The sequence below is a fragment of the Euprymna scolopes genome, chromosome 15 (genome assembly GCF_053919585.1).
Source record: "Euprymna scolopes isolate OS-2025 chromosome 15, ASM5391958v1, whole genome shotgun sequence".
In the NCBI taxonomy this organism is placed as follows: Eukaryota; Metazoa; Mollusca; class Cephalopoda; order Sepiida; family Sepiolidae; genus Euprymna; species Euprymna scolopes.
The window spans coordinates 117,044,031-117,059,342 of record NC_136496.1 but is presented as its reverse complement, the minus strand read 5'-3'; the positions used below and the strand labels follow the sequence as shown (position 1 = coordinate 117,059,342).

General features: G+C 33.3%; 1 protein-coding gene across 2 annotated transcripts in view; it reads left to right on the top strand.

Moving 5' to 3' along the window:
* The window catches only part of LOC145294087 (kelch-like protein 3), a 102,030-nt gene that overhangs the window by 28,959 nt on the left and 57,759 nt on the right, over positions 1–15,312 (top strand). Inside the window, exon 1 of one of the 2 annotated variants that reach the window (XM_080141148.1) lies at positions 8,369–8,611. The exons of the other annotated variant lie outside the window; for it this stretch is intronic. The gene's annotated coding sequence lies outside the window, so the exon portion shown is untranslated. Of the gene's footprint in view, positions 1–8,368; positions 8,612–15,312 lie in introns of those variants that run through there. 2 annotated transcript variants of the gene reach the window in all.

Genomic DNA, 15,312 nt, shown 5'->3' with positions numbered 1-15,312 from the left:
GTCCTGTATTTCACTTGCCACTGGTATTTAACAATGTCGTCTCAGGATGGGTGTGGTTGGAGATTGCGCACCTCCTGCCAAAAAAATTTCATGTGCAGGCACCCCTACATGGGTATCCATAGTTTGTTAAAGACTGAAGGAGATGTGTGTTTGTTTGTGTTCTTTTCTTTTGTTTTTTTAATTATATATATATGAGAGAGATAGAGGGGGGAGGTTTTAAAAGAAAGATGCTAGCCACACTTTAACTATTATTTTTGTTATGAGGCAAACGAATCTACTCATTTCAGAAATAAATGGACTTACCCAGAGATAATAAATACAATCACATCTAAACATTGTGCCAATGATTCATACCGTTCATTTGATACCTGATCGCGATCATGCACACGTGTCAGTTCACGTTCTGATCTCAACAACCTGTCCGTCAGAAACAGGGCCCATTTCGGTGACATTTGTGTTTTAGGCATTTGTTCTGAGTAGTCCTAGGAGGTCCACCCTTCCAGATTTTGCCTTTCCTCTTTAGGGTGGGATAAGTTTTTTTGCTTACTCCCTGAGGTGTCTTAACTGGGGGAATGTTAATGGGGCTGCTAAGGCAATTTTAATAGGCCAGAGTGCTCCTTATTTAAAGGCGCTGGGTTGATTCCCCCCAGTTTTCGACCTTGTGTTACATCTTTCTGCACTGGGAAGGTAATAAATACTACGATTTGTGGTAGTTTTTGCCTCCAGAATCATAACATGTACTTGGGTAACATACTTTTATTAATACTTTTTTAAAAGTGTTTGCCTTGATTATTATCAGCTTGCAAGATTACAATTTGTATTTTGTTCATGCTCCCAGACAACGCCAGATAACGATGCTAGTTAAAATGAAGTAAAATGCCAACTTTGCTCATATTATTTGGATTCTTCGGACTACTGTTCTTTTCATGTTTTGGTCAATGTAATCTCTGACCTTATATATTAGTGATGGGACGATTCCAATATTATTCCTGATTCCAAAACACTGAGCAATTCTGATTTTTTATAAAGCTCTAAATAGTTAACAATAGTTATTTTTTCCTGATTGCCAAAAAAAACATGATTGCATGTTAAATGTGCAGATGTTTTCTCAAACGTAAAAATACACTTGTTGGGTATAGTCTGTAGATTTTAGCGTTACTGGTAGTTTAAAATCAATAAATTACTGGTAGTTTAAAATCAATAAATTACTGGTAGTTTAAAATCAATAAATTACTGGTAGTTTAAAATCAATAAATTACTGGTAGTTTAAAATCAATAAATTACTGGTAGTTTAAAATCAATAAATTACTGGTAGTTTAAAATCAATAAATTACTGGTAGTTTAAAATCAATAAATTACTGGTAGTTTAAAATCAATAAATTACTGGTAGTTTAAAATCAATAAATTACTGGTAGTTTAAAATCAATAAATTACTGGTAGTTTAAAATCAATAAATTACTGGTAGTTTAAAATCAATAAATTGCTGGTAGTTTAAAATCAATAAATTGCTGGTAGTTTAAAATCAATAAATTGCTGGTAGTTTAAAATCAATAAATTACTGGTAGTTTAAAATCAATACATATTTATTATCTTAACATTACTATTAGCAAAAAAAAAAAAAAAAAAAAAAAGCAATAAAAATTCAGCATACCAATGTATAATAAACACTTACAAACCTCCACCCCTTGGAAAAAGTTCAAACTAACTACGAAAATCGCCATTTTTACACATTTGAAAATAATTTCTGACGAGGACGCATCAGATCGTCTGAAACGTACATAAACGATTTCAATGACTTAAAAACATTATTACAATGATCCAAACATAATTCTCAATGAAAAACCAAGACACGGAATAATAAAATAATGTTAAAAAATACATTGTTGGTGACTACTCCCTTATTTAAATATACATCTTTCTTTCGTTGGAATTTATTAACCCATTTTATATATATATATATATATATATATATATATATATATATATGTGTGTGTGTGTGTGTGTTTCAGCGAAACAGTAAGATGCATGTCATTATCTCCAGAGGTAGAAGATTGCCTGCCTACATATACTAGTAGACCGAAACATGCTCATGACTGTGTAGCAACAAACTACTGCTTATATAAAGACAAATTTTATATATATATATAAAATTTGTCTTTACATAAGCAGTAGTTTGTTTATATATATATATATATATATATATATACACACTTGTGCCCGATATTATTCATACCCATCGGATCTTTGAGATTTCTATAAGAATATTGCTCAAACCAGAAGGTAGACAATATTAAAGGGATTTCAAACAATAAATCAAGCATAAGCATTTAATTTAAACTCAACAAATAAATAAATTATGCAAGTTTGAAACATTATACAGAGAAAAACAATAATGGCACTAGTTCAAAATTATTCATACCTCTCTTACTAATAGTCAATAGCATGCCCTTTATTCTTAATAACTGCCTGTAACCGTTTTGGATATTTATCAACAAGGTTTTTACAAGCATCAACACTGATTTTTGACCATTCTTCAATGCAGTAGTTCTTCAAATCCCTCAAATTTCTAGGTTTCCGCTTTTTAACCTCAGTTTTCAATATGTGCCAGAGGTTTTCGATAGGGTTCAGGTCGGGATTCTGGCTAGGCCATTCCAAAACATTAATTTGATTATCCTCAAACCATTTCTTGACTATTTTGGCAGTATGTTTTGGATCATTATCCTGTTGAAGGACCCAGTTTGGTCCTAAATGGAGCTTCTCCGCATCCTGTCTAATGTTTTTCTGGAGTATCTCCAAATATTGCTCCTTCTTCATGGTTCCATCTATCTTGACCAAACTACCTGGACCACTAGCCGAAAAGGAGCCCCAAAACATTAGGCTACGACCACCATGTTTCACCGTGGGTATGGTGTTCTTTGGGTTGTAAGCTTCTCTTTTCTTCCTCCAAACGTAAGAAGCATCCATATGGCCAAACAATTCAATTTTTGTTTCGTCAGTCCACAAAATACTTGAGAAAACGGACTCTGGAGAATTCACATGGGTTCTAGCAAACTTTAGACGTGCTGCAAGGTGTTTTCCGGTGTGCAATGGAGTCCTTCTTGGTCTTCTTCCTTTCAGACCATTTTCATGCAGAGTCCTTTGCAATGTTTGCCTTGATATTTTTATGCCAGAAGACTCCAGATTTTCTAAAATGTCCTGAGTAGTGGTGGTTGGATTTGCATTAACACTTCTTACAATATTCCTGGTGGCTCTAGCAGACAGTTTCCTTTTCCTTCCTCTACCAATCAAGTTGTTTGTTGTGTGGTGGCTCTGGAATTTTTTGATGATGCTCTGTACTGTTGCTGTAGGGACCTCAAATTTCTTGGAAATTGACTTGTAACCTAAACCATCCTTATGTGAATTCACAATTTTAGTCCTAAGATCATTACTAAGCTCTTTTTTCTTCCCCATTCTAATAATTTTTATTCTTTTATTGGTTTTCAGTTGATATCATTTTAATTTCTGAAAAATGCAAAAAACGAAATGAAATTAATCAAAGGTTGTATAAAAGCATTCAAAATAAGAATCAAACAGGAAACAAACAGTCAGAAACTCGATTAATACTGAAAAAATAAGGGGGTATGATTATTTTTGAACATTGCAGATTTTATAAATAGCTGTATATTTCTTTTATTACAAGTATCCCGAGATTTTAAAATGACGAAAATGATCAGAAGAGGTTTATTAAGAATATGTATCAATATGGACGTAAACAATAAATTCTTACAAAGTTACACCTAATAAACTCAATTTTCAAGGGGGGGGGGGGTATGAATAATATCGGGCACAAGTGTGTATATATATATATATATATATATATATATAAAATTTGTCTTTACATAAGCAGTAGTTTGTTGCTACAGTCATGAGCATGTTTTGGTCTACTAGTATTTATTAACTAGAGACCTCTTCAGGCAACAACCCTTATTTTAGAATTCCGTTTTCGAAAATAAGGGTTGTTGCCAGAAGAGGTCTCTAGTTAATAAATACTAGTAGACTGAAACATGTTCATGACTGTGTAGCAACAAACTACTGCTTATGTAAAGAGAAATTTAAAATGTAACTTTCTCTACTCCTGTATTGAGCACTCTTGTATTAACCTCGTTATGTTTCACTGGTTACCTTACTTTTGAAAAATAACTACCTCAAATTATATATATATATATATATATATCCCCGAAACAGTGTTTCATGGTAAACAACTGATGATCCCTTGAAAAATAAATTATTGGTATTATAGTAAATTCGAGAGAGAGTTGATACAGTGATTGCAGGTGATTAAATGACTTACTGACTAGATGGTTTTCTAACGAATGATAAAAAATATTTTTTTGTATAGTTTTAGAGGTTAAAAACTTCAAAGACTATATATAAGAGAAAGAAAATTAAAACTGTCAGTTGAACTTTACAATCAAAATTTATTGTTCGACTGAATACTCCATAAAACAATTTACAAAGTCCTTATTCTACAGAGTTTCAAAGAATGCTATTCTTCTCATCAGAGGACAGAAAGAAATCAGCATATTATATTTGTACCAATGCTAGAATTTGCTAGTTATGGCATTAAGTGAAACCGCAATTTATTGTAGTCATAAATTGCCATGAAAAATGTTGGATTTGTAAAAAAAAATATAAAAAACAAACCGTGCATAATATTTCAGCTTGCATGAAATTTTTTTCAAAGTAATCAGAAAGGCGAAAATAGTTCTTTAGAGAGAATGGAGTCTAAAATTAAATCCAGTGTGATGATACATACAGTCCGGTTGGAAAGTTTTCAAAGCAGCTGAAATAATGGAAATTGTTTTCTTCAGACAGTGCAGTAGCCCAAAGAGAAGTTTATCTTCAGCCAGATGGGATCAAAAAATAAAAAGAAGAAAAAACAGCATGTCATCTTTCATTGAAAAAAGTCTTATGATAAGCTCTACTCTCTATTGTGTATTGAGCTTTTTTATTCGGTTGGGATTAAATTATCTATATATAAATCCTGGTATTTATATTAGATTGAAGTTTTTCATTGCATATATCAGGTAAACACTATAACCTTTTGATTTCATTATATATATAATGTATGTTGCGGTTTGCTTGCGTGTTCGTCAACATAAATTAATGAAAATAGATACCGAGTTTATATATATATATATATATATAATCATAGATTTTATTTAAAAAAGAATGTTTATACATTTTTTTTTTACAGACGATAGCTTTTGGTGAAAAATGCAGAAGACGTGTGTGTGTGTGTGTGTGCATACATGCATGTTGTTGATCTTTGTCGATCAAGTTTGGACTGAAATTAAATATTTTTTTTGTAGTTGTTACCGAGGTAATTCATGATTGTAGAATTTATTCATCATTTGCAATGTTTGGGCTTACCTCAATAAAGCTGGGATGTACACGAAAGTTCATTGCATTACAGACACACTTGGAGCGCACGGCACATCTGTTACTTGAGAAAAAATAGAAAAAAATAGATGAGGACCAGGAAAAGGGTTTGGCCCAGAACAGATTCTTGACGTATGCCGATATTGAATGTAATTGCCAGCCAAAAAATAAAAATGTACATCTTCATTTAGACATAATAACACGCGATCTCTAAACGTTATATCCACTTTGTTAGCACATATGCACATGACGTCAATAGAACCTCAAACATGACTTATGGTCCTTTACTAAAATAAACATACCAGTTGTGATAGAAACATCTGGTTTAATAAAAATTCCTAGGTTCAAGCTGTAGTGTACAAATAGCAGACCTGAAAGGAAGAATGGTGAAAGAAGCTTTGGATGTAAATGCAACTTAGAAAAAAATCAAGTGTAAGCCCCCAGGAGGATGCCCACTAAAAAATTTAAAAAAAAAAAAAAATGTATACATTGAACGCATGTCACAAATAATCTGCTTTCGCAAAAAATGAAAAAATATTTTCTGTTTAGAAGGCTGAAAAAATTCAAGACTAGATTATTTTTATTTATTTATTTTTTTTTTTTACTGGTAAATTGTTGAATATAAACCAATATATTGTTCGTGTGATTATTTATCGCCTCTTCAGGAAATTGGACCCAAGATCAGGTGAGGTTTTAAAAAGCCAGCGCATTTGGAGAACAGCACTCTGAACTAAAAATAAAAAATGCCTGAACAGCTCCACTAGCATTCCCTCAGGTGATTAGCAATAAACTAATCCTGTTCTCTGGAAAGGTGGACCTCTTAGGACTAACCCGAACCATATATCATCCCAACAGCAATAAAGCCACTATTAGAATGATTATAGAGCACATATCTTCAACACCACAGTTTGGTTGTCCATATTTGTTTAGCTCCTTCAAGGGGTTAAATGCAAAGTCAGGTGTGATTTTGAAAAACCAGCATACTAGAAATGCACTCTGGTATACAAAAAAATGCCTCAGCAGCCTCGTCTTCATTTCTTTGAAGAGGTGCTTTGGGTGATTAGCGATAAACTAACCTCCTTCTCTCAGAAAAGTTAAAAAGCCTGGAAAGTTGAATCTCCTAAAACTGAAACAGAACTATACCGCAGCCTGACACCAACAAAGCCACTGTTAGACTGATTGTTGAGGATGTATCCTCGTCTAGTATTAACTATATCTCAAGTTGTCCATATGTCTCTATTTATTTGCCTTACCATAAGGGCTGAGTTAGATCCAAGATTGTCTTTTTAATGTAGAGAAAATCCAGCTCCCCTGAAAGAGGCATTCTGGATTCGGACGAAAATAAAAATTGCCTTAATCTAAAAGGATTTTTTCTTCACTGACCGAAGACTTTACAGATGAAGTGTAGTATCTGGAACAGATACCACACTTTGAATTATTTATTTGCAAAAAATGTAAATATTTACATTCTGAATAAATACTGCATAAGGCCATTAAAAGTGTGGGGAGAATAGGGGTAGTTGGCCATCTTGGATCAAAAATGATAAAAAATATCTTAACTATAATCATTTCAGTTACCACAATACCACATTTATTCTAAGGGATATTTTACTTAAGATATCCCAAATTTGAAACTTTGCTCCTAACCAAAAAAATGCCAAAAATATACAAAATTTTTTGGCTCTACAGACAAAAAAAAAAAAAAAATAGTAACTATTATATGCCAGTTTATTTTAAACCGGCCTTTTAGAAAAGTGCTGATAATAGAAAAGGTTTCGTTGCATGCTTTTCGACTGGAATTAATGTCATATTACATGGAACTTTTTTTTACTTATCTCTTCCTTTCAAGGTCACAGTGACACAGCCGTAGGTAGATGAAGGGAAATGGCAGAGGGAGGTAGCGAAGGGAAAGATGCTGGGAGGAGGAGGAGGAGGAGGAGGAGACTGATTCTTAAAATAGAATGGCTGTCAAATAAATTACACGCACACATGCACGTATGTATACATTGTCACACGCATGGAAAATTACAAAATGAGCAATCCTTAAAAAACAAATAAAATTTACAATCAGAAATTTCTGATTTCACTAGATAAATGCTATTTCACCAAGTACTTGTATGCATTCAACGTAAATATTTCCGATAAACCCGACTATCAGCAAAATCTCACCCCTTCACTGTAGAAGTCCGCAGATGTTGGACAACTTTCTACTCTTTTTATTGGCCTTTCGGTTACGAACAAAATGTATCTGTTCTGATAGTGCACTTCACCTTTTCTGTCCTCGGTCAGTGGAGGAGAAATCCCTCATGACTGAGACGATTTTTATTTTTGTTCCTATCCAGAGTACCCCATTTTTGGGGGGAGCTGAATTTTACCCATATTAAAACCCGACCTTGTGCCAAACTCTGCCCTCATGGGGAGGCAAGTAAATAGGAACTTTTTACTCTAATAGTTTCTTCCCCCAGACTGCTTGCCTTTGGAATTCCTTCCTACTCCTTGTTTCCCCTGACTGTACAAACAAACAAATTAAAATGTAATATGAACAAACACCTTGCTGCACAACTCCCTACTTAGAATGCTCCCTATAAATTTGGCCCCTTATATCAGTGACAACACATCTTGTTTGTAGTGAATAAAAAAAAAATGAAATTAAAAAAGAAAAAAATCTAAAAAAAACTAAACAATTTCATGTTGATTCGACTAAAGTTTTTTAAAACAAAAACAAAATTCTATTAACATTTCTGAAATTTTGAGATGATTCATTATTCGTATTATTTGGATTCTTCGGATTACTGTTCTCATATTCATTATTCGTATTATTTGGATTCTTCGGATTACTGTTCTCATATTCATTATTCGTATTATTTGGATTCTTCGGATTACTGTTCTCATATTCAGTGTTATTTTCATAAGATTTCGTTTGCTGTCACCTCTGACCTTATTTAGATCTTGTTGAACTTGGGAATCTGCACAGAATTCAAAACAGAACCCTCTATTTAATCCACGAGAGTAGCATGTTCTCGTTCCATCAGCCATGACTAGGTAGAAGCCCTAAGTAATTTGCAATTGTATTTTGGATGTCACTCGCACTGGGGATTAAAACCTTCAACTTTGAGAGGAGTGCAACTTTTACAACTGAATTTTACCAATTACTCTACCCAGTGTGCCATGGATCCTTGTGGACTAGGTGGTTAGTAATTCTTGCCTGTTTTTAGTAAAGTTTTTAAAGGTTTATCCATCTTCATATTAATTCAGGTCTGTACCAGTTTGATATTACGTTTCTGAATTTTTGAGATGAGGATTGATTATTCGTATTTGGATGTTTCAGACTACTGTTCTCATCTTGAGTGTTATTTTCACAACGTTTCTGTCGATGCACTTATTTTTATGCTTTTCTTTTTTTTTTTTCCTTTTTTATTCTTTTTTTTTTTTTTTTTTTTTTTTTTTTTAAATAAGATTTAAAACTTGTATTATTTAGATCAGGATTTCCCAATGGGGTCCATAATGCCCACCAGGGGTGCATTACAAGACTTTCGGTGGGCCGTCACCAAATTTGTCGGATAGTGAGTCCCTGAGATCCTTTTGGAGGCGGTGAAGGACAGAGCTTCTAGTAACATTTATGAGGTGTTTCTCAACTTGTTGCTGATCAATAACAATCTGCACATTGATCGATGATTACTGTGATTATTATTCTGATTTTTATTTTATTGATTATTGTATTAGAAATGCTATGATATATTAATTGACCCAATTGATTTATAATCGTTACAGTTCCCATTTGATCAACAATTTTCTTAAATAATCTATATGTATATTCAATTTATTTTCATTTTAATTATGTACTATCACTGTTACTAGTATTATTAGACCAAGATCACAGTGTAGTATCTGTTCTGATGCTGTGCTTCGTCTTTTCTGTCATCAGTCGGTGAAGGGGGGGGTCCTTCATGACTGAGACAATTTTTATTTTTGTTTCTATCTAGACTGCCCCTTTTTGGAGAGTTGGATTTTCCCCACATTAAAGTCTGACCTTGTGTTTAACTCTGCCCTTGTGGGGAAGCAAGTAGATAGGAATATTATTATGTAAGGATGCGTGTAGGGAAGAGGGTTCGGTAATAGATATCCGAGTGTTCTAGGGGAAGCGTTTGCCTAAAAAGGTTGGGAAACCCTGATTTAGATAATTCAAACTAAAGTGCTTGGATGTTATTTTCATCAGTTTCACAAATGTAACATCTGACAGTCAGATGCTTCGTGTTGAACTCGAGAATCTCTACAGAATTCTGAACCAAACTCTTTAGATTGGACACCTGGCGCAATAGATAAAGTGTTTGAGTAATAATCAGTTCGAATTGACAGTCTTCTAGATGTTGAAATTTCAATCCTCACTACAGACGATACTAGACTTCTACTCGGCCATGTCTGACAGAATGAGAACAATCTACCCATATGGATTAAATAAAGGGATCAGTTCAAAAAGAAATCCTTTGAAGTTCAGAGGTTATATTTGCTGAAATATAACATCCAAGACACAGTAGTCCGAACAATCCAAGTGATGCAAATTATCAATTGTTGTCTAAAAACATAATTTCAATTGTTAAATTTATCGCAGTATTGTTAAATTAATTATTAAAATAATTTTTTAATAAATTAATCTATCTTCTATATATATAAAAGCGAAAATGTGTGCATGTTTGTGTGTTTGTATGTCTGCTAAAAACTTTTGACAGAACAAAAATTCACAAACTTGGTATCATATGAAAGCCCCACCCTTCGCCTGACAAATATCGAAAAATTGGCCGAAAACGTTAATTTTTTTCACCCTGAAATCAGCATTTTTCTACAGGGGGGAGGGTCAGCAAAAACCGTCCTTTCATGACGAGATTGGGTCTACGCATGCGTCAGACGACGTCATGACCTTATTTAGTTTAAATATTTAAAGAACTGACACAATTTCATGTACGTCGTGTTAGGTAATTTGGTTAGAGCATTGGGTCATTATCTAAACGTTGTGGGTTCGAATCGTGGTGTAAGATATCTTTTTTTTTTTTTTTTTTTCTTTCAATTTTTTTAAATTTAAATATTGAAGCAGGGTTATTTAAGGCATTTTTCATGTAACGTTCGTTTTTTTTTTTTTTTTTTTTTTTTTTTACTTCGCTTGTTCTTAGGTTTTCATTAACACCCCACACCCCCGACTGACCACACACACCCAAAAACACTCGGGTACCCACCGATTTTTTTAAATTTTAATATTGAAACAGGCTTATTTAAGCCATTTTTCCGTGTTTTTTTTTTTTTTTAAATTTATTTTTTAGATTTTTTTAAAGTAGTTTTAACGTTCGTTTTTCTATTTTCTTTTTTGTTTTTGTTTTTCAGATTTTTACATTTAACATCGTTCGTTTGCCTTACGTTAGTTTTTTTTGTGTTTTTTGTTTTAATTATGCCCCCCCCCACCGCCCAGGTACCCCCCCCCCCCGCTTTATTTTTCAGATAAGTTTTAACGTTCGTTTTTCTGTTTTCTTTTTTTACTTCACTTATTCTTAGGTTTTCATTAACAGCCCCCACCCTCGACTGACCACACACACCTCCAAACACTCGGGCACGGCCGGGTACCCCCCCCCCCCAGTCTATAATATAAATCTCACCTGTCTGTTTAAATGTATGTATATTTGTATGTCTGCCTAAAGCTTTTGACAGAGGCGACGGATTTTCACGAGATTGGTAGCATTTTGAAGCTCAACCCTTCGGATGACAAATATCGAAAATTGGCTAAAAAAATTAATTCCTTCACTCTCAACTGGGCATTTTTCAACAGGGAGGGTCGCTTTTTTCGCAGATATTTTCAAAAGTCACCCCCTCTTTTCAATTCACTAGCTTTAAATCTTCACCACTTCTGGTTTAACAATAAACACAACAGCAAAGACGTCACTTTTTTTTCACGTTTTTTTTTTCCTCCTTCATGGTATGGGTTCGAGCCTGCCTGCCTGCCTACTACCACTTTTTCTTTTCTTTTTTGCTCAACACACACCTCCAAACACCCGGGCAATGCTGGGCACCCAGGCTAGTTGAATATAAATAGCTTTGCAAACATTCAGTCTTTTAATGCATGAAAATTTGCTAATATTTTTAAAGCAAGAAAACAGTTTCAGTGCTCCTAAATTTGTGAAGAGTCACAAACATCAATGATGCCATATGGTCACAAAATAATTTTTTTATTAATAAAAGATAAAAATGGTTGACTTGTTCACATAGAAAAACTAAAATGAATTATGGTAGATTTAATTTTGTAACAAAATTATTTTTTAAAATAGGATTTTAAGAGTTTCTGTTTATTTTATGCTATTGGAGTTTTCGTTTCAATAAATATTTGATTAATCTCCTCTATAATAAAATGATTGCAGAAATTCTCCTCTGGACAAAAGTACCGTAGGTTTCCAATAAGATGCCACATAAAAATTCAATACATCTAGGCTAATAGCCACTATCTTATGTAGCTTTAGAATGCCATTTTAGACATTTTAGTCGTTATAATAAAATGCTACATTGCATGCTAGGAGCAATACCATCACCATCCCAACATCTTCAGAGGAAGGAGTTCTATTTTTCCCTCTAGATATTTACTGCCATCTGGAAAAAATGTACATTTTCAACAAATAATGTGGTTACACCCATCGTAACTGGATCATAAACACCTAGACATAAGCTTTCCCTTTTCCAATTCATAAATAATAACGGCCATATTCTGCCCATTCTGATTGGCTGAGTTTTGAACATTCTGATATGCTCAAATTCGATTCTTCCCTATATAAACGAACAGTTATCAAAAAATAAAACATGACGCCACTAATAGACATATTCTGCATGGCTACAAGTCCATTAAATGCTTAGATTATTACAGTCGTTTGTGTGTGTGTTTGCGTGTGTATGCATACGGTACTAATCACTTACTTGCTTTGCAGTTTGCATACTGCTGCTCCATATTCTTTTCTGTGTTAAGGGGTTACTCTCAACACATCACTCCCTCTCAATGTGCGTAACGCTTATAGTTTGTACATGATTATGCATGGGTTCGGTTTAACGTGTCTTAAATACAAAATAATTTCGTTGTCGAGAAAATTAAACGAAACACATTCCGGCTATTGAAAGAAAATCGTTCATTTTAATGGAATTTGAATCAAAATAATAAAATAAATAAATAAAATCAACTTTTCTTTTTGGGTTCTTTGAGGGATGGCATTTAAATTGTTGTTGTTTTTTTTTTTTTTTGTCTTTTATTTTTCAACTATTTATTACGTACAAGGAAGTGGTAAAACAAAATTTAATATATACAAATAAATGTTATCAAAGGCCAGATAAGTTATTCTTTTACCTATCTGATTAAGTTTATAGTGTTTTTAGTCACTATACGGCCACTGGCCACTACTGGACACTTACGTACACAAACATTTCTTTTCACAATCAACTGTTTTTTTTTTGTTTTTTTTTTTTCCAGAAATATTTTGCATTTAAAGAGAAGTTGATTAGAACAAATAAAACAATGTAAACAAAAAGGAAGTTTTGACTACATTCGTTCATTTGTTACATTTTAAATTTAACTTGTGAAATAGTACTTATTTTAAATATTTTCTTTTCTTTTAGTTTTTTTTATGGATAGCATTTACTCAAAAAAGTACTTTCAAATTTATAACGCTCCCCCCCCCAAAAAAAATAAATAAAAACAAGTCTATTATATTGATTTATTTCGTTATTTTATTACAAATTCCAGTAAAATAGACGATTCTCTTTCAATAGCCGGAATGCATGTTTCGTTTCATGTCCAGTGTTTCATATTCTGCAATTTTGATTTACCAGTCGATTTCAGCCATTAACTGAGCCACAGCAGCGCATGGTTGGGTGCAGCTAGTAATGAATAAAAATAATTCAGTGTGTAATCATCAAAGTTACATTAACGTGAAACATACATACATGAAGTTGTCTCACTCGTAGCTTTCTAAATATAGAAATATCAAGTTTCAGTGGAATTATATGAAGTACTGTCCCCTTCCTACACATGCATATACACTTTAACCTATTCAGTCCCACATATGTAATTTTTTTACTATTGACTAAAAATGGGATAGAATACATAAAATTGAAAGGAAAAAGTTATTTATTTTATTTTAAAAAGCGAAATGTTTACTCTCCTATAAATAGGACACTGGATACATGTGATATATTTTAGAAATCAAGATAAAAATTACATTTTATTATAAGGAGCAACGCAGTTCACACAAAGTATTACATTTGCATTTTTAGCAATATGTTAGTGGCTTACTATTGCAGGACTAATTTATACAGGTTCAATCATCAGACAAATATAATTTTTGCAAAAGAATTTTTAAGAGGATTTCAACAACTCTTGGAAAGAAGATGATGAATATAGATGAATTTTATCCTTTTTTCCGACTAATAATGTAGTAAGCAGTACTATTACGTACTAGGTGCAGTCGGCATTGCCTAGTATTAAACGTAAGTTAACTTCTTGAAAAAAAAAATGAAATAAAAAAGATGGAAAGAAAATCTGACGTGTGCATGCGAGTATTATGTTTTTTTCCAAACAGTTCACTTCTTGAAAGTAAAAAAGGAAAAAATACTCGAGCTGAGATCAAAACCTAAAAACAGTGAGTTAAGTATGATAACCACTATACCAGCTTGACATGATCTTTAAAAAGTGCTTTTGAACCTACTTAATCTTAACATAATGTGAAAGATTCACGCATTCACACTTGTAAAACAATTCACAAACAGAAATCTGATACCCTCCCTAAGTACCAATTTTTTCAATTTTGACCCCTTAACAACACTTTTACTGGATGAAAACCAATTAAAAAGTTTTCCACATGTCTGAATATCCTATATACCAAATTTCCAGTCTGTAGATCAAAAATTCGTTGAGTATATAGGTTAAGAAATGTCCTCACACACACATTCTCACTTTTATAGATATACTAGAAAATAATACCCGGCGTTGCATATTATACATATTATATTTTAATTAATGCAGATTTTTTATATATTATAAACAGAAATACTGTAGGTATTAAACGTAACCTTCAGCTCCAGAAGATATCTCACTACTGATGCAATTCTCTATCTACATAAAAGCCAAGTACGTCCAAGGATGGAATACTGCTGCCATATCTGGGCAGGAACTGCCAAAAACAGCCTATCCTACCTTGACAGAGTACAAAATAGACTTCGTGGCTTAGTGGGGGATGCCCTTTTCTCTACCCTGCAACCTCTCTCTCACAGAAGAGACGTTGCAAGCCTATCCTTGTTTTATCGTTATTTCCATGGCAGGTGCTCGTCTGAACTCCAATCTCTGGTCCCCCCTCGCCAATCTTTCACAAAAACATCCGTCTAGCTGAATCCACTGTGAAAAATTTTCCCCACTCTTTATCTGTGCCTAAATTAAAACGTAGATTCCATGAACAAAGCTTCTTTCTTAGAACTGCACGCCTGTGGAACTCTGTTCCGTCTGCCTGATTCATTAAATCTCCATACTAACGTACTGTACTTGCAATAACCCTTATCCCTGAGTGGCTTCCGGGCCTTGATAAGTGGTGACCACTGTAAAAAAAAAAAAAAAAAAAAATGGACAGAAACTGAAACGCATGCAAGTATTGTTTTTTTCTAAACAGTTCACTTCTTATAAGTAAAAAAAAATACTGGAGCTGAGATCGAAACCAAAAGCTAAAGACAGTGAGTCAAGTATGATAGCCATTAGACCAGCTTGACATGATTTTCAAAGAGCGTTTTCAAACCAACTTATACTTAACATAACAAAGCTGTCATATTTCATGACTGTGCATGCAGTCATGAAACAGTTGAAAACAAAAGTTTGGTGGCCTCCCA